The sequence below is a fragment of the Crocuta crocuta genome, unplaced genomic scaffold, assembly GCF_008692635.1.
Source record: "Crocuta crocuta isolate KB4526 unplaced genomic scaffold, BGI_CrCroc_1.0 scaffold27, whole genome shotgun sequence".
In the NCBI taxonomy this organism is placed as follows: Eukaryota; Metazoa; Chordata; class Mammalia; order Carnivora; family Hyaenidae; genus Crocuta; species Crocuta crocuta.
This window is the reverse complement of record NW_027532250.1, coordinates 5,952,347-5,971,340: the sequence shown is the minus strand read 5'-3', so window position 1 is coordinate 5,971,340 and position 18,994 is coordinate 5,952,347. Positions and strand designations below refer to the sequence as shown.

Genomic DNA, 18,994 nt, shown 5'->3' with positions numbered 1-18,994 from the left:
GGACTACCAGCACGTTTCAGAGATGTGAAGCAGAGACGAATCGAATGCTTCAGGGAGTCTTAACTGTCCTGCGCCAAAAACAGCTAAGCCTCGAAATAGTTACTAGGCTTCATCTTAATGACTTAATGCTAAGACCGAGCAGCCCGACCCTCCCCCTCATTTGTTTCTCGGTTTGAAAAAACATTGCTTTTTTTTTTTTTTTTTCCTACTGAGTTNGTCCAGAGCGACGGGATGGAGGCTGGGATGCAGGCAGAGGTGGTGGCCGGGGGCGAAGCACTTGGGCCGAGGGATGCAGCGCGATCGTGAGGCTGACAGCGCTTGCTAGGAGACGGGGAGGTCAAGGGTGACTCCTAGGGCTCTGCGCTGAGCACCTGGCAGGTTGGAAGTGCCGTGTGCACAAACAGGGAAGGCTGTGGGAGAAGCTGATCTCCTAGCCGGGGAGAGAGGATGCCTGGAATGAGAGGCCTCGCTCGTTTGGGACTTAACGTCTGAGATGCCAACTCGACATTCAAGTGGAAAAGCCCTATCAGAGGTGGACGGGCCGGTCTGGAGTTCAGGGGTGAAGCCCAGGAGTCCGGTGACGACGGCACGAGACGGTATTTGAAGCCGCAGGACTGGTTGGGATCTTCTGAGGAAGGGAGATAAGGGAGAAACAAGTGCAGGGGCGAGGCCTGGGGAGCTCCGGACTCGCAAGGAGGGAAGCCGAAGGACCGTGCAGAGGTGCCTGGGAAGGAGCAGCCCGTGACTCAGAAGGACGAAGGGCCAGCCGTCCAGGAGCCGAGGAAGGAACGTGCTTTCCAAGGGAGGGACCGATCCACTGTCTGTTTCAAGGCAGACGAGCCCTGGGCTGACCACTGAGTTGGGGCAACAGAAAGACGGCCAGTCATCAAGAGAGACTCCGTGGACGGGCCGCCCGTGGGGGCTCAGTCAGTTAAGCGTCCGACTCTTGATTTCAGCTCAGGTCGTGATCTCACGGTTCACAGGATCAAGCCCCGCGTCAGGCTCTGCAAGGACAGTGTGGAGCCAGCTTGAGATTCTCCCTCTCTCTCTCTCTCTCTCTCTGTCCCTCCCTCGTGAGCTCTCTCTCTTTCTCCCTCAAAATAAATAAATAACTTTAAAAAAAAAAAAAAGAAAGGGCGCCTGGGTGGATCAGTAGGCTGGGTGTCCGACTTCGGCTCAGGTCATGATCTCATAGGCTTGTGGGTTCAAGCCCCACATCGGGCTCTGTGCTGACAGCTCAGAGCCTGGAGCCTGCTTCAGATTCTGTGTCTCCTCTCTCTCTGACCCTCCCCTGCTTGCACTCTATCTCTCTCTCTCCCAAAAATAAATATTTTTTTTAAAAAGGAAGAAAACAGAGACTCCAGTGGAGCCGCAGGGCATAGGGACATAGGGAGGGTTGAGGGGGATGGGAAGCGGTGGTGAGCAGGGTCCATTCTTCTGAAGAGGTTTCGTGGGGAGTGGGGGTAAGGGGCTGGAGTGGGATGGGAAGGAGAGCTTCAGGGGGAATTTAAGTTCGAGGGAGATACTACAGCAGGTGTTGGACGATGTCAGGAAGGATCCAAGGGAAGGGATCCAGGACAGAGCGAGGATCTCAAGAAGACAGGAAGGGGTGGGGTGTTGGCTCACGAGATACGGTAACGTGCATTCCGTCCACAACAGCACGGAAGGGAAATATTTGGGTGCACATCAGGGAAGGGAGGTTGACTTACTTGGGGGCATGGGAAGTCTTCCACTAATTACATCCATCAGGTCACTGAAGTTAAAAATAAGAGTAAGGGACGTCTGCGGGGCTCAGTCGGTTGAGCTACCAACTCTTGATTTCAGCTCACGTCGTGATCCCAGGGTTGTGAGATCGAGCCCCATGTCAGGCTCTGCGCTGAGCATGGAGCCTGCTTAAGATTCTCGCTCTCTCCCTCTATGGCTCACAATAAGGAAGAGAGAGAGAGGGAGGGAGGAAGGGAGAGAGAGAAAGAGAGAGAGAGGAAGGAAGAAAGAAAGAAAGGAGAGGAAGGAAGGAGAGTTGTTGAGAAAGGAAGGGGGAACCAGGCTTCCAGGAGGCAGGGAATGTGAATGCAAGAGGGAAATGCAGGGAGGGGCTGGGCCCACGCGGGTGGTGATACATTTGAAGACAAATTCTCCGGGTTGTGTGTTTCTTCCCTGCTTCTTCATCTGTTTCCATGAAGGTGCAGAATGAGCCGAGTCGGATCTAACCCGCAGTGGGGTAAGCCGGCGGAGAAAGGGCAAGGGCATTCAGGGTGAGCGTCGGATAGAATAGCACCCACGGCTGGCAGGGTGGGAATGGGTGAGGAGTGTAACAGTGAGGGTCAGCAAACGCAGAAGCTACGGGAAGGATAAGGAACTGGCTTGGGATCCCAAAGGGACTGAGCTAGAAAGATACCTGGGCGAGGTTGAAGGGAGAGATGTTTGAAATCGGGGTGCTGGAGGCCATTATTGGAAACGAGGAGAGTATGAGCACGAGAGTGTGTGCCAAGCTCCCTACTGAAGAGGCCGCCTCGGAACTGGGCACCCAGGCCGTGAAAAGGACCCTCGTCATGGGTATAGACAACCTCAAGGACCATTATAGGTGAGCAAGCTGCAGAGTCAGGTAACGAAGTCTTTAAAAACTGAGGGGCAGGATCTCAGGGGTCTGTAGAAGATGTTAGGGGGGAGGGGTGTGGATCGGGATATCTGAATTCTGGGCCCTGATGGGGTAAAGAGTTTGAAGGAGAAAAAAGGGATAATTGAGGGAATAAGCAAGGAGCTCACGTAACCTAACTCTGGGATGGTGGATGGTGGTGACAGAGGAATTAGCCACCATTTGAGAGAGCTGTGTCCCCAGGGGAGTGTCCCCAGGGAAGAACCAAGAGTCACTTAGAACGAAGAGAAGGGGGGGCACTCAGAGGAAAGGGTGAGCATAAGGGAGCTTTTGCCATGAACGACCAGAAGACACTGGGGAAAGGTTGGAGGCTTGGGGACTGGGTGGAGATTGGGTCAGAGAAGTAACTAGATTTGTGGAATTAGTCACTTGGGGTCAGACATTTTTTGAACCACTGTGTATGTATTTAATCATTTATCCTGGGGGGTAATTATTATTACTCTTCTCATAATCATTTTCCAGGTGAGGACGTTGATAGGAGAAAAGTAAGTGAGGAGCCCAAGGTCTTACAGTCTTAGGCCAACATTCAGAACGAAGCAACTTCCTCGGGACCATACCAGGGATCGAGAGGCCTGAAGGCCAAGTCCACCTGCCAATTAATTCTGCATGACCCACAAGCTAAGAACAGTCTTTACAGATGCACATCTACCATCTATTTGATGACGAGGAGCATTTGAACCCCAATCCAATAAAACGTTATCTTCCCAAAGAGTTCCATTCTTTTCATTGAAGATCTGTATTAGAACAAATTATAATCAATTATTACTATATTTTGTATTTCATCCATTAAAAATTTATGAAAATCAAGAGGCGCCTGGGTGGCTCAGTCAGTTAAGCGTCCAACTTTGGCTCGGGTCATGATCTCACGAGATTCTTGAGCTTGAGCCTCACGTTGGGCTCTGTGCTGTCAGCTCTGAGCCTGGAGCCTGTTTCCGATTCTGTGTCTCTGCTTTTCTGACCCCCAACCCCCCACCTCACTCTCACTCTGTTTCTTTCTCAAAAATAAATAATAAACATTAAAAAATTATAATAAATTGGGGCGCCTGGGTGGCTCAGTCGGTTGAGTGTCCAACTTCGGCTCAGGTCATGATCTCACAGTTCGTGGGTTCGAGCCCCGCGTCAGGCTCTGTGCTGACAGCTCAGAGCCTGGAGCCTGTTTCAGATTCTGTGTCTCCCTCTCTCTCTGACCCTCCCCTGCTTTGCTGTTTCTATCTCTCTCTCAAAAATAAAAATAAAAATAAATTAAAAATTATAATAAATAATTAAAAAAAGAAAATTTGTGAAAATCTTTTTTTTCCCCTGTCGTGTAAGGATCTACTTAATACCCTCAGTTTTGTCTCTTGGACTGCAAACCTAAAAGGTTTCATCTGGTTCTTTACAGGAAAAGTTTTCTAACCTCTGGACTATATTCAAATTTCTCTCAGCAGAGGAAATGCTAAGTAAGTGTCAGATTTTCTTTTAATTTTTAAATTTATTTTTCTTTTTTAAGTAGGCTCCACACTGAATGCCGACCATAGGGCTTGAACTCACAACCCTGAGATTAAGAGCTGCGCATTCTACCTACTGAGCCAGCCAGGTGCCCCTCAATATTGGTTGTTATTATTGACCTCACGATGATCAAGAAGTTCCTAATTCATAGGAACTTAACAATTTGGCTGTCANAGGGGTTGAAACTGATAGCATCTTTCACCAGGACAGACAGCCTATCGAGAAAGGGTGAGTCAGACACAGTGAATTCAATTTCAGAAACGGGCTGATTCGTTCAGCATAAACCCACACGGCGCTAACTGAATCTGAACAAATCCACCGTTGTCCTTCATATCTGACCCCTGATAGAAAATGCCGCAGCTCCGCAGAAAGCCCTGTATACCTCTGGGATATTTTTATAAGGAATATAAAAGAACTGGGTGTGGCTGGGAGGTGTAGGAGAAGGTTCTGGAGGGCTGGTCCCACGAGAAGAGTTTATCAGGAAAGACCAGTATTTACTGGTTCCAACCAAACTGAAGGCAACGGGCCCGTATGTGATTGTCCTCACAATTCTGAGAAACCGATATTGTTATTTCCATTTTACAGATGCAGAAACCAAGGATGGGGAAGTCTGTGGCCTGTCCCAGGGCACACACCTCAGAAGCAGCAAAGGCAGGCTTTGGGTCAGCTTGTCTGACCGCCAGTCATCTGTTTGCTTCCTTGTACAACTCCCGGGGCAGGTGAGATTCTAGAGCCCACGACTCAGCAACAGAAGTCCGGCCACTTGGAGCTCACGGCCCAGAGGGGACGACAGACAATGAACAAGTAAATTATGCACAGAGGAAGTCCAGATTTGGTCTCTCAGTCAGGAAGATTCGGAATCAACGGGATAAGATAATCAGAGGTGGAGGCCACCTGAGCTGGGATGTTCGTGGGTGACCACTCCGAGCTGAGGGAAGAATGTTCTTGGAAACAGGAAGGGCCCCAAGGCAGGAAGGAGCTTGAGGAGCTTGAAGATCAGAAATGAGGAAGTTCTGGAAGGTCAGCGCGGGAGAAGGTTGCAAGACCCTGGCTCAGCCCTGGAGAAAGTCAGACTCTGGAATCAGGCAGTTTGGGGTCAGAGGCTCCACCATTTGCCAGCTGGGCAGTGGGCGGCACCTCTCCGAGCCTCAGTTTCTACATCTGTGAAGTGGGAGGAACAGCGTTCTTGCTTCACAGGGATCTTGCGGTCAGGGTTAAATGAGATTATGCTTGTACTTCAGGGGATGGGGGGTGCTCACTCAGTGATAGCACTGGTCTACACTGCACTCAGGCAGGCGAGAGGGGGAGTGGCCTTGCTTTGGTTATTTATACTCCTTTGATACTCCTTCCCTCGATGCCATCCTTCCTAGTTGTAGGGGGGCCCCAAGATCTCACTGGTTATAGGAGAATAATCCACATTGAGATGAATGGCTCAGTTGTTGAGAAAACAGAAGATCTGCCTCTTTGTTATTCCAACATGGCGGTCAAGATTTTTGGACACGTTCATCACCTGTGTAAATGAGACATGAGCTCTGGGGCTCCTCATCTTAGCTTCGGGATCCACCGGGAGGTTCCCCGGGTGCTGGTGTTATCTGGCGCTGCCTGCCAAATTTGGGGCGTTTTCCTGAGGAGAAGGCTCACGGCTTTCCTTATGTTCGCAGAGGGGCTCTGTGCTCCCCTCCCAACATCCTAAATGGAAACCCAAGATCGGGGTTTCTTCATCCTTCAACAGGAGGAAAGAAGCTAGGAGACGGGCAAAGCCAGAGACCTTCCAAGGCAGGAAGTCCCCTCCAGGGGGTCCCTCTCTGCTGGGGGGGGGGGGCCTGCCCGGCCCTCTTGTTCTTGCCCGAGTCCTTCAGTCAGGCTTCTGCCTTTCCCTCACTTTTGCCTCTGCTAGAAACACCGGCTGCAGAGACCCAAGGGGCCAGGTCCCTCGCTTCAGTCTCTGCACTCACGTCCCTTCTCCAGAACCTTCCCTGACCACGCCATTGGGCAACAGCATCCTTCAAGGTCCTCATGATCAGAGACATGATCAGAAGCGTCCCTGGTCCCGCTTGAGTTTCTCTGCACGGCCCCATCCTGCACGGTCTTAAGTGTTTTCCACTTATTTATTCGTTATCCATCTTCTCCTCGTTGGAATGTACCGGATCCCCCCATCCTGGTCTAGTGCAGGGCAGACAATAGACGCCTGCGAACGTTTTGTGGCTGAATGAGTGGATCCAGGAACAAGCGGGTTTATACACTTGGTTGGGCACGTGGGGGGTTCCCTTCTGTGCTCCTCGGAGTGCTGGGTGGGGAAGGGGAGCTGTTCAGGGATTTGAGAACCTAAGGCACCAGGGACAGAGAAAGTGGATTGTGGTTTAATCTGTGGTTGTGCTACCGGGTTTGGGGCAACGGAATTTGTCAGCCATCTTGACAAGAGTGCTGTTCACAAGGAGGGGTGAGACCCAGCACGTGGCTGGTTTGGCAGAAATGTGAGAAAATCCCAGAGTAAGCAAGATGGGAGGAAGAAGCGAGTGAGAAGTACCTACTCTTCTACCCGTTTTTCGGATGGGAAAACAAAGGCCCAGAGAGGTCAAGTGACCTTCCCAGGTTCCCGGGAGTGTGCATTTGAACCCGGACCGGCCACATTCCACAGCCGGGCCATCAACAGCAGGAAGTACCCCCTTTGCTTTATGCCTTTGCTTTATGGCATGATCTTAAAGCCGGTTGCCTAGAATGATTCAAGTTTCTGAGCTGGAAAATGAAACAGAAAGCATCCCAGGGTGGGTTTTAGGTGTGTCCCGGCGGCTTGGGGAAAAGTCTCTTTGCAGGGTGTTAGGACTCTGTGATCTCCTGTGATATGCTTATATTCCAGTATCCTCAGCGTCATTCTGCCTCCTCCCCACTTTCCTCTATTCTTTTGTTCCTTTAGTGTTGGTGCTTGAGGTCGGATGGGTGTGGCTGGAAAAAAAATCTAAACTGGAGGCACGGAAGGTTGTTGCTTAATTTATCAGGTGACTTAATATCACCAGTTATTGTGATACAAATGCTAGTTTCTAGGTCAAAGTTTTGTACCTGTAAATGAAGTTCTTCTCTAAGGNATTTTTTTTTTTTTTTTTTTTTTGAGAGAGAGAGAGAGCTCAGAAGGAGCAGAGACACAATCCCAAGCAGGCTCTGCATTGTCAGCGCGGAGCCCATAGAGAGGCTCAAAATCATGGATCTGTTAGATCATGACCTGAACCGAAACCAGGAGGCGGGCGCTTACCCGACTAAGCCCCCCAGGCCCCCCCTAAGACAACCATTTTGAACCGCTGTCTAAGGTCTGAGCGATGGGGCCGTGAACCCTTTGCCACTGTATAAAAAATTCTGTGCATGCCTGCATATGCTTTTCCCAGGGAAAGAAGTCACAGCTCTTATCAAATCTTCTGGACCTCCTCACTTTCAGCCTCCAAGCTTCCAAGCTTCTTTTCAGAACTTCTCCATGACCACAGTGCCTTTGCACCTCTCTGCCTGCACACTGTGCCTTCCCTAATCTTGTTAATGACTCAAACGGGAGCCCTAACTCAGTCTTGTCTCCCCCTCATCCCTGACTAGAATAGGCCCCTTCACTCACGGCCCTTGGCCGGACACCTCTCCACTAGCACTGATCACGGTTACAATTTTGCTTTATGTGTGACTTTACTTGACTATGATCTCTCTCCTTCTCTAGACTGTCGGTGTCAGCTGAGTAGGGGTCACATTCATTTGACCCCGTCTTGTATCCCTAGTGTCCTGTGTGCCTTTGGGTATGCTCATGATCAGAAGTGGGGCTCAGCCTGAGCGCCAGATCTAAAAACTGAGGTTCCAAATATACCAACAATACCCGTTTATTGAACCTTAAACCCATGCCATCTTCATATGCTACTGCCCTACACTGTTTTTCCCAAAATATCCTTCATTTATAAAAGTGGACACTACGTAGAGGTTAAAAATGCCTTCTGGGGGGGCGCCCAGGTGGCTCAGTCGGTTAAGCGTCCGACTTCAGCTCAGGTCCTGATCTCACGGTTCAGGAGTTCGAGCTCTGCATCGGGCTCTGTGCTAACAGCTCAGAGTCTGGAACCTGGTTTTGGATTCTGTGTCTCCCTCTCTCTGTTCGTTCCTCCACCACTCGTGCTCTGTCTCTCTCAAAAATAAAGCATAAAATTAAAAAAAAAAATAAGTAAATGAAATGTCTTCTGGAATCAGACTATCTACATTTGACTCCTGGCGCGCTATCTTTCAGCTATGCGGCCCCTGGCAAGTTGATTCAGCTGCCCCTGGTCTGCACTTACCCATCTGCAAAATGGGAATAATAGCCCACACATTTTACATCCACTAGGGAGATGGATGTAATTACTACATGGAACAGGCTGGAACCATCCTTGACCCATGATGAATTACTCAAACTCAAACAAGCTATTTTCATACACTAGACTTTGTGTTAAACTGTTACTGATTTTTATGCTGAGCCCCCCGAAATGATGAATCCAAGTTTGGGGCACACGCGTTTTTATTAATCTCAGGCAGCTCGTGTTGGAGGCTGTGCACATAAACGCCCGGACGAAGTGCAGGGATCTCTCTTTGCATTTGCAAACTGATGCATTTGCAAACTGATACATTTCCAACTGGCCAAGTTCAGTGTTGAAAGAGCAGTAAATACTTGCAAGGCAGGGACGGCAGGAAGCGAACGAAGGAACAGATACATTCTCAAGATGCAGTGACAGCCTGACATCCATGCGGGCAGGGGATGAATTTATTGGTTTCCATGTCAAATGTTCCCGCAGGTCAGGAGATTGCCTTCGGTCCTGACATCAGCTAAGAGCGGATCTTCGGCAGGATTTGTCTGTCAAGCACATTTGCTGAAACATCTTGGCTTCATTACATTTATGAGTTTTAAAAGCATGTAAAATATTTTATGTGGTTCTTGCGAAAGGGTAGTGACATAAATAACCAGCAGGGATTGGACGGTGTTCAAGAAACGGGGTCTGTCGATGCACCCGGTGTGAGCTGCTTGGACGTCTTGAGTGTGTAGAATATTCCATTTGCCCTTGCCGATCCGTTCTCCGCGTTCTCTGTCCTGCTCTGTGCCCGGGACCCGTGGGGACTGCACTTACTGGCTCCTGTGACACCGTGCTTTTTGCTGCCTTTAGCCAAGAGGGAGCAGGGGCTGGAGACGGGAGTTTGAGGGAGAGTAAAGATGAGCGGTTGCCTCCTTGGCCTGCTGGCCGTAGCCATGGCTGTGCGTCTCTACTGAAGCCACAGCTCCTATGGGACGGCCCTCTCCTACAGCTCTGGCAAGGTCACTTCCTGCTGCCTTTTCAGGCCCTGGAGGAGGCAAGGGCCCCTTCCTGTTGGTAGCCCGAGGGTACTGCTGGGTTCTCCACCCCCTTTATGACCCCCTCCTCAGCTAGCCCTCCTCGCTTGGATAAGCCTTCTTACTCTAGGGGGCACCCTGAATGGACCCGCTTGTAACTATCATATGATGGTTAGAAATCAACATCTTGCGGGAGCTTTGAGCCTTTATATCATTATGGCTTCCCTGTCCCGGTGGAAGGCAATCCTTGCCATTGAGAAGTCAGCCTCAAAACTGGAGCCAAACACCAAATATTTGGTATTGATTACGTGCCTTTTACACATCAGGTACTAGAGTTGCAAGCTGTTCATGATTCCAGCTGTCCAGAAAACACCTATTTTAGCAGAGAAGATGGAGAGTTCAATAAGAGACCATAACATGACTTAGCAGCGAAGTAGGGGTGTTAGGGGTCTGGCACTAGAGTTTGCTAGTATGTGTAAATGAAGGTGGAGATTTTCAAAATTAATATTAATTTAATTAATTAATATTCTGCTATAACAGACTGGGTGGCTTAAGCCACGGAAATGAATTGACTCATAGTTGTGGAGCCCAGGAAAGTCCAAGGTCAAGGCTTCAGCAGGGCTGGTTCCTTCCGGGGGAGGAGGGTTTGCAAAGCAGGGACCTGTTCCAGACCTCTCTCCTTGACTTCTAGATGCCTGTCTTCTCCCCACGTCTCTTCATACAGTCTTCCCTCCATCAGGTCTGTCTCAGTGTCTACATTTCTCCAAAATGCCATCAGCCATATTGGAGTAGGGCCCACCACCATAATGACCTCGTTTTAACTTGATTAACTCTGGAAATACCTTATTTCCAAACAGGGTCACATTCTGAGATCCTGGAGAAAGGACTCCAGTGTATGTCTTTTGAGGGGAGACACTTTAACCCACAACAGAGTCCGATGGATAGGAGTTCAAATCCAATTCTTTAAACTGTCCAGTGTCCCTAGTTCCTCATCTAAAAAATGGACATCATCTTGCCACGTTACTTCTCAGGATGCTGGCCAGGATGCCACGAAACAGAGTGTGCGAGATTGCTTCCAAAGTGCCTGGCCCGTGACAGAGGATGCATACATTGGGGCCCTTTTACTACTAACGCTCAAATGTTAGACTTCTGGGTGCCATGTTCCTTTGGATGTCTACAGGTGTCTCTCCCTACTCAATTGGCTGCTTTTCTGATCTTACCCATCTATGAAAATGCCCCCCCTCATTATTCAATCATCCACAATTCCTCCTTTCTTTTTTTTTTTTAATATTTTTTATTTATTTCTGAGAGAGAGAGACAGCATGAACAGGGGAGGGTCAGAGAGAGAGGGAGACACAGAATCTGAAACAGGCTCCAGGCTCTGAGCTGTCAGCACAGAGCCCAACGTGGGGCTCGAACCCATGAACTGTGAGATCATGACCTGAGCCAAAGTCGGACGCTTAACCAACTGAGCCACCCAGGCGCCCCCACAATTCCTCCTTTCTATCAGCTCCATCTCATGCCATCAGTGAGCCTGACTGCTCTCTATCCTAGGACACTCTATGTCCTCCCCGAGTTAGATGTCAGAAGGAGCTATATCACCATCCCCTCCTGAACAATCTCTGAGCAAACAGTGGCCTCCTAAAATAACTATTTCACTCTCTCCCATACCAATCATCCTCTGCATACAAGCTACAGAGATCTTTTTTTTAAAAAATCTTTTAATGTTTATTTATTTTTGAGAGAGAGACAGAGACAGAGTGCAAGTGGGGGAGGGGCAGAGAGAGAGGGAGACACAGAATGCCAAGCAGGCTCCAGGCTCCAAGCTGTCAGCACAGAGCCCGACGCAGGGTTCAAACCCATGAACTGCAAGATCATAACTTGAGGCGAAGTTGGATGCTTAACCAACTGAGCCACTCAGGCGCCCCATGAGATTTTTTTTTCTATAAATATTTTTATTTATTTCTAGGAGAGAGAGAGAGAGAGACAGCGTGAGCAGGGGAGGGTCAGAGAGAGAGGGAGACACAGGCTCTGAAATAGGCTCCAGGCTCTGAGCTGGCAGTCAGCACAGAGCCCGACGCGGGGCTCGAACCCATGAACCGCGAGATCATTACCTAAAAGAAAGTCGGACGCTTAACCGACTAAGCCACCCAGGCGCCCCCATGAGATCTTTTTTTAAAAGTAATCTCTATGCCCAAGGTGGGGCTTGAACTCACGACCCTGAGATCAAGCATTGCGTGCTCTATCGACAGAACCAGCCAGGCACCCGCAAGGGATCCTTTAAAAACATATATCACATCATGTCTTTCCCTGCTTAAAGCTCCTGGTAGCTTTCCATTAACATTAGAACAAAATCTACTGGAAGGAAGGAAGGAAGAAAGGAAGGAAGGAAGGAAGGGAGAGAGAGAGAAAGAAGGGAGAAAGGAAGAGAAAGAAAAAGAGAAAAGGAGAGGAAAGAAGAGAGAAAAGAAAAAGAAAAGAAAATAGAACAAAGTCCTCACGCCCCTGCTTAGCTTCTGAAGGCCCTAATAAACTGGTCTCTGTCTGCCGCCCCAACGTCACTTCCCACTCTCCTCCCTGATCACTGCATTCCGGGCCCATGTGCCTTCTTGCTCTTTGCCCCATATATTGAGTGACTGCAGCACCAGGGCCTTTGCACTTACTGCCCCTTCACGCGGAACGCCCTTCCCAGAACTCTGGCTTTCTCCCCGCTTCACGCAGTGTCTGCGTGAACGCTACCTCCTCGTAGACTTCGTCCGTGGCCACCCTTTCCTGGGTAGCTTCGCTCCGCTGCTCCCTCGGCTCCTGACTGCCTCCTTTTCCATCACTGTCCTCACAGTGCTTCCCACCCTCCGCAGGCGTCAGGTGAACGCACTGGTGCGTTTCCCCCCCGCACAAGCCATCGGAACGCGGTCTCGCTCTCTGAGAGCCAACAGCCACCTCGCTCTCGGCTGAATCCGCGGGGCCTAGAACAGTGCCTGGCACTAACAGGCATCGAGGAGCTCTGTGCGGGAAGGGGCGGGGTGGGGAAGGGGAGAAACAGATACAGACTAACAGGAGCTTCTCTCCTCCCTCTTCCTGCCCCCCTACCTGCACAAAACCACCAGCAGAGGGAAGAGCCAGATGTGTACAAGAGCCGCCAAGATCCTGCTTTGGGAGGATGGCTAAGGGCTGGGAACTGGGGACGTACCCGGAGTGGGCAGGCTTCAGCTTGTCATACTGCGGAGTCCCACGGTGTGAGCGTGGGTGGGCTGGGGGGACAGACCCACCCCGGGTGGGGGCACCGTGAGGTGTTTAAGTCTGTCAATAAAAAAAAAAAAAAAGTGACCCCTGCTTTGTATCTGCAGCTACTCAAGGGAAATAAAGCCGTTTGCTTATAAAGAATTTCCATAAACATATCGGAGGATGTGTATTAGGGGTAATCTTGGGATGTGCATTAAGCTAAACAAGGTAGTATAAACACAGGAACAGGCTGAAAGGGGGAGAATGAATGACCGAGGGCTGCCCTGGCCCAACGGCCCTTAGGCAATCAGCACAGCCCGTAGAAACCTCACTTTCCAGTTCTTTCTCCAGGGAAGGCGGAGAGGGAAAGCCGCAAGCAGCCCCGCCACCGGCAGATTCTTGAACAATCTCTGAAATGAAGCCTACTTTTTCTGTGTCTCCTAACGTTCAATGCTTCGGATTCCTAGTCAGTCTAGTTTGAAATGCTTAGAGGTGGAGTCATGAGGAGGGTGCTCTTGGTGGGGTGGGGGTGTCTGGGGGGCTCAGTCCGTTAAGCATCCGACTTCAGCTCAGGTCATGATCTCACAGTTGGTGGGTTTGAGCCCCGCGTCGGGCTCTGTGCTGACAGCTCAGAGCCTGGAACCTGCTTCAGATTCTGTGTCTCCCTCTCTCTGCCTCTGCCCTGCTCACACTGTGTGTGTGTGTGTGTGTGTGTGTGTGTGTGTGTGTGTGTGTGTGTGTCTCAAAAATAAGTAAATATTAAAAAAAAAAAAGAGTTGCACACTCCAATGACTGGGCCAGCCAGGTGCATCTACAGAGATTCCTTCATACCTTTCACCACTTTCCCCTATGTTAACATCTTTGAAAAAAAAGTTTTTCTTTTTTTTAGAAAGAGCAAGCAGGGGAGAAGCAGAAGGAGACAGTGGGAGAGAGGGAGAGGGGGGGAGAGGGAAGGGGAGAGAATAATAAACAGGCTCCATGCTCAGCACGGAGCCCAACACAAGGCTTGATCTCACGACCTTGAGATCATGACCTGAGCCGAAATCGAGAGTTGGATGCTCAACGGATTGAGCCACCCAGGAACCACGATCTTACATGGCGATACTATAATGACCAACATCAGGAAATTAACACTGGCACATTACTATCAACACTGATACAATGATATTAACTAAACTACAGATTTTATTCCAATTTCAACAGTTTCCCCACAGAGGTTTTCCCCCACTTTCTATTTCAGGATCCAAGATGGGATCCCACATCACACCTGTGACAGCTCCTTGATCTTTCCTTGTTTTCCATGACTTTGAGACTCAAATACTCCTCATTTATTTTGTAAAATGCCCCTTAGGTGGAGATTATCTGATGTCTCATGGTTTGAAAGAGGTTATGCATTTTTGGCAAAAACACTATAGAAGGGATATGCCCTTTCCAGTGCATCTTATTCAGGGCTTCCTGTTGTCCACGTGTCTTATCAGTGATGTTAACCTTGACCCCTTGATTAAGGTGTTACCACCCTAATTTCCTGATGTATTGATGATACTAAATGAGACTCCTTCCTCATGATTGCTACATGGAATTCCTCCTTTGTCATATTGTATTTACCTTTCGTAATGTGCTGTAAATGTTATTCCTTATGAAATAAATTATTTGAAAGCTTTGACCAGATCAATAGAAGAATGGTTAAAGACAGTGTGTTTTGGTCATATTCTGGAACACTATACAGCTCTTAAAAATAAAAGCAAATTTTGGGGCGCCTGGGTGGCTTAGTCGGTTAAGCGTCCGACTTTCGCTTAGGTCATGATCTCGCGGTTGGTGGGTTCGAGCCCCGCGTCGGGCTCTGTGCTGACTGCCAGCTCAGAGCCTGGAGCCTGTTTCAGTCTGTGACTCCCTCTCTCTCTGACCCTCCCCTGCTCACGCTGTCTCTCCCCCTCTCTCTCTCCTAGAAATAAATAAAGCATTAAAAAATTAAAAAAAAAATAAAAACAAATTTAAAAGAAAGGGTTAAGGGGTGCCTGGGTGGCACAGTCGGTTGAGTGTCTGACTTCACCTCAGGTCATGATCCCATGGTTTGGGGGTTCGAGCCTCATGTCGGGCTCTGTGTTGACAGCTCAGAGCCTGGAACCTGCTTCGGATTCTGTGTCTCCCTCTCTCTGACCCTCCCCTACTCGCACTCTGTCTCTCTCTCTCATGAAATAAATAAACATTAAGTAAAAAATTTTATTTAAAAGAAAGGGTTAAAACTATAAGTAACAATAGGGAAAAATGCCTAATCATATTATTACATTTAAGAAGTAAGTTTCAGGGGCACCTGGGTGGTTCAGTTGGTTGAGCATGCGACCCTTGATTTCCGTTCAGGTCGTGATCTTCCAGTTAGTCGGACTGAGCCCCATGTTGAGCTCTACGATGACAGTGCCAAGCCTGCCTGGGATTCTCTGTCTCCCTCTTTCTGTTCCTCCCCCATTTGGACTCTCTCTCTCAAAATAAATAAATAAATATTAAAAAAAAAATAATGGAGCCTGTTTCAGTCTGTGACTCCCTCTCTCTCTGACCCTCCCCTGCTCACGCTGTCTCTCTCTCTCTCCTAGAAATAAATAAAAAACATTAAAAAAAATAACTCCAGTGTGTAAGAAGTAGGGCTGAGTAATTATTGTACCTTAAGACGAGAATTTTACTTTATATACATCTGTATTGCTGGAAGTTTTTAAAATAAAAAACATGTATCGTTTAATCAAACACAACAGAGGGTGTGGAATATGCCTGCGTACATATCTAAGACATCTTGGGAGCTTCAGATTACCTGCAGCTAAATAGCAAAAGATAGGAAGCACCACACATATTCATCCACAGAGGACTGGAGTTTATGGTCCATTCATGCAATGGAATATGATGTGGTTGTTTCAGAGAAAGAGGAAGCGGAGTCAACCCCACTTCATTTAAGGAAGGAAGGAAGGAAGGAAGGAAGGAAGAAAGAAAGAAAGAAAGAAAGAAAGAAAGAAAGAAAGAAGGAAAGAAAGAGGGAGGGAGGGAGGAAGAAAGAAAGAAGGGCACCTGGCTGGCTCAGTCAGAGGAGCATGTGACTCTTGATCTCAGGGTTGTGAGTTCAAACCCCACGTTGGGCATAGAGCTCACTGAAAAAAAAAATTAATGAGGAAGCTCCTAGAAGCATATAAAATGATCTTCAAGGTAATGTGACAAAGAGAAAAAAGCAAGCTGCAGGGGGAAAGAAGTGTGCAGTATGCTATGGAGGGTCAAAGAAACGAGAAGTACATTTGTTTGGCAATGTCCTGCCAGAATGGAGATTATGGGGGAGGGGCCGGGGTGGAGAAGGGCGGAGACCTGGAGGCATCTTTCCATGATACCTATTCTGTGTAGGTTTTGGATCATGTGCACGTATCACCTATTTGACAATTTTAATATTTTTCTTTTTTTTAATTTTTAAAAAATGTTTTCTATATTTATTTTTGAGGGAGAGAGAGAGAGACAGAGCATGAGCTGGGGAGGGGCAGAGAGGGAGGGAGAGGGAGACACAGATTCCGAAGCAGGTTCCAGGCTCTGAGCTGTCAGCACAGAGCCCGATGTAGGGCTTGAACTCATGAACCACGAGATCATGACCTGAGCCTGAATCGGACGCTTAACGGACTGAGCCACCCACACGCCCCTGAATATTTTTCCAAAACCTTCTGTGGAGATAGAAATGTAAAAGTTAAAAAAAATTAAATTTGAAAAGTTGTGTGTGTGTGTGTTTTTTAAAACATTTAAAACAAACAGGAGCAAACAAAGAAATGTTCGCAGGAATGCAAAGGCAGCAAGTCCCAAAGTTTTCAAACGGCATAACCTTGCTTTTGTTTTTTTTTTTAGATTTTTTTTAAAATGTTTTATTTATTTCTAGGAGAGAGAGAGAGACAGCGTGAGCAGGGGAGGGTCAGAGAGAGAGGGAGTCACAGACTGAAACAGGCTCCAGGCTCTGAGCTGGCAGTCAGCACAGAGCCCGACGCGGGGCTCGAACCCACGAACTGCGAGATCATGACCTAAGCGAAAGCCGGACGCTTAACCGACTAAGCCACCCAGGCGCCCCAACATAACCTTGCTTTTGATGTAAAGGGCAACCGTGGAACTAAATTAGCTGGCAAGCAGGTCAGAGCAGGATGAAAACATTGAGGAGGCTGGCCCTTCTATTATCTTTTCTACGTGGAAATTATCTCCCACGACAGTAGCCAATCGTCTCTCTCTCCCTTCTCTCTCACTTGCTCGCGTGACCTATTTCACAATCGTGGCGCACGCAAAGCAAATACAGTTCTTTTAGATGTTCTGGCAAGGACTGCAAAGGCAGAGAAAGAAGGTTCCAGACAGGCCGGAGAGCAATATTATCACCAAAGTGCAGGTGATCATCATGTTTGTTTTCTGGGACACAAAGATCAGAGAAGCTGTCACCAAATTAGCCTGAGGCTGCTCAAACCTGAGGTCAAAACATCTGGGAGAAAATCTTAACTCCGAGATCGGGTTGTTTCTACATATCTGGATTCAGTCACTCAACTACTATTTATTGAGCGCCTGCTCTGTGCCTGGCCAGGCTGGGATCTCATGTGAGGACCTGGGGCGCAAGACGCATGTGCCGTGCCAGGCACTGTTCCGGCCACTGTTCCGGGCAGCATGGCGGCGAACGCAACAAATAAGGGAAAAAAGAACCACTGGATAAATGATCAAGTCTCCACATTTTGGGGCCGGATACGTTGGTGCTCTGGTGGTTCGGTTAGAAACAGACCTTTCGGCCCACCCCTCCCCTTGCAGGTACTAACTCACCTTCCCTGCTGTCCTGCTTTGCTTGATTTCTCACTCTGCTTCCCTAGGTTGTCCTTTATGGCTCATGACCGGCTTGCACAATGGGACATCCCACTTCCTGAACTGCTTACCGATGCCTGATGCTATCGATGCATTGACCAATCTAATCTAGGCAACACCCCCTGAGGTGGGACCTCTGATTATCGCTGTCTTTCCAGACTGAGGTCAGGGTTGGTCCGTAAGTTGGGGGAGATCGCCCGCAGGGATGATCCCAGTGACTCTTGAGTGGGTGCTTTTCACCCCTCCACACTCGGTGCTTCCGATTGGTTGAGTCTTCCTCACTTCCTTGTGGGTGGGCAGGCAGGAGTCAGTGTATTGCCTTGACATACAGGCAGGGGCTCTCCTTTTTCCCTGTCAAATGGCAGCCCTGGCAAGACTCAGCCACCCCAGGCAGCCTCTGAGGGGTCATCAATATCTACCATCCTACCTTCTGGTCCAGCCCCAAAGCCCTAGTTTAGCCTTGTGGCCCCTTCCACCATCCCACCCAATCTGCCCCCATCTGCCGCCTCGCTCAACATCCTCACCAAATGGTGTCAACAACGACAACGACAACAACAGCCAACATGCCCCGAGCCCTCTCTTCTCCTTCCTTTGAACAACAAAATTATTACCGGACTACCTAGTATATCCCAAGCCCCGTGGTTAGCCCTGGAACGCAACGGTAAGCAAGAGCAGACATGGTGCCCGTCCCTGTGGAAGCCATGCTCTACTGCAGGAAGATGGGTGTCAGTGAAATAGTCACTCCCAAAGATGTGAAGAGATGCCATCACACCCCAGGACGACCAGTAGGAAGAAAAGACGCAGCACTACTGCGAGGAGGTAGGGTGAGTGCAAGGGGGCTTCTCCGAGGAGGGGACCTCTGAGCTGAAACCTGCAGGTTGAAGTCCCTGGGTGAGGCGGGCGGAAAGAACATTCCAGAAAGAGAGGAAATTTGGCATGGTCTTATAGGTAGCTGGGTGAGCAAAAAGAACCAAAGCCCTTGGTGCCAGAGGGTGCTGAGCAAGGAGGAGGGTCCAGTATGAGGAGCCTGGAGAGGAAGATGCTCATGCATGTGGGGTGGCCTTGAGGCCAGCATGTGACGGTCCATAGGGAACACCACGCCATCTTGAATAGGGGACTCATGGGATTTGCGCTGGGTTCAGTCAGCTCTACCCTGGCTACAGTTGGAGAACGGGCCGGAGGGAGTGGGAGTGGAGGGGAAGACCAGGGAGGAAGGTCCTTCCACCACACAGATGAGAGACAATGAGAGTATTGAACGGAGGTACGGTGGGTGGGTTCATGACGTAGCTCAGAGGTTTGGTCCTAGAGCCCACGAGCAGTGAGCAGGAGACTCAGGGACCCCTGGCCTCCAGCTCAAGGGACTTAGAACAATAGCAGATCGGGGCGCCTGGGTGGCTTAGTCGGTTAAGCGTCCGACTTTCGCTTAGGTCATGATCTCGCGGTTCGTGGGTTCGAGCCCCGCGTCGGGCTCT

At 49.2% G+C, this 18,994-nt stretch overlaps 3 long non-coding RNA genes across 4 annotated transcripts; 2 read left to right on the top strand and 1 right to left on the bottom strand.

The window, feature by feature from the left end:
- Positions 1–233: 233 nt before the first annotated feature.
- On the top strand, positions 234–3,463 carry LOC144243337 (uncharacterized). 2 transcript variants are annotated; one of them, XR_013338621.1, is made up of 2 exons: positions 234–596; positions 3,119–3,463. It is a non-coding gene; the product is annotated as an uncharacterized LOC144243337 (long non-coding RNA). The 2 variants fall into 2 exon arrangements; XR_013338622.1 differs by having other exon boundaries at positions 234–961.
- Positions 3,464–8,636: 5,173 nt separating this feature from the next.
- On the bottom strand, positions 8,637–17,570 carry LOC144243252 (uncharacterized). Its single transcript, XR_013338584.1, has 2 exons — positions 17,484–17,570; positions 8,637–9,831 (listed from the first exon to the last, which is right to left on the bottom strand). It is a non-coding gene; the product is annotated as an uncharacterized LOC144243252 (long non-coding RNA).
- On the top strand, positions 16,585–18,346 carry LOC144243253 (uncharacterized). The gene is made up of 2 exons (XR_013338585.1): positions 16,585–17,064; positions 17,531–18,346. It is a non-coding gene; the product is annotated as an uncharacterized LOC144243253 (long non-coding RNA).
- The last annotated feature ends 648 nt before the right edge of the window (positions 18,347–18,994 follow it).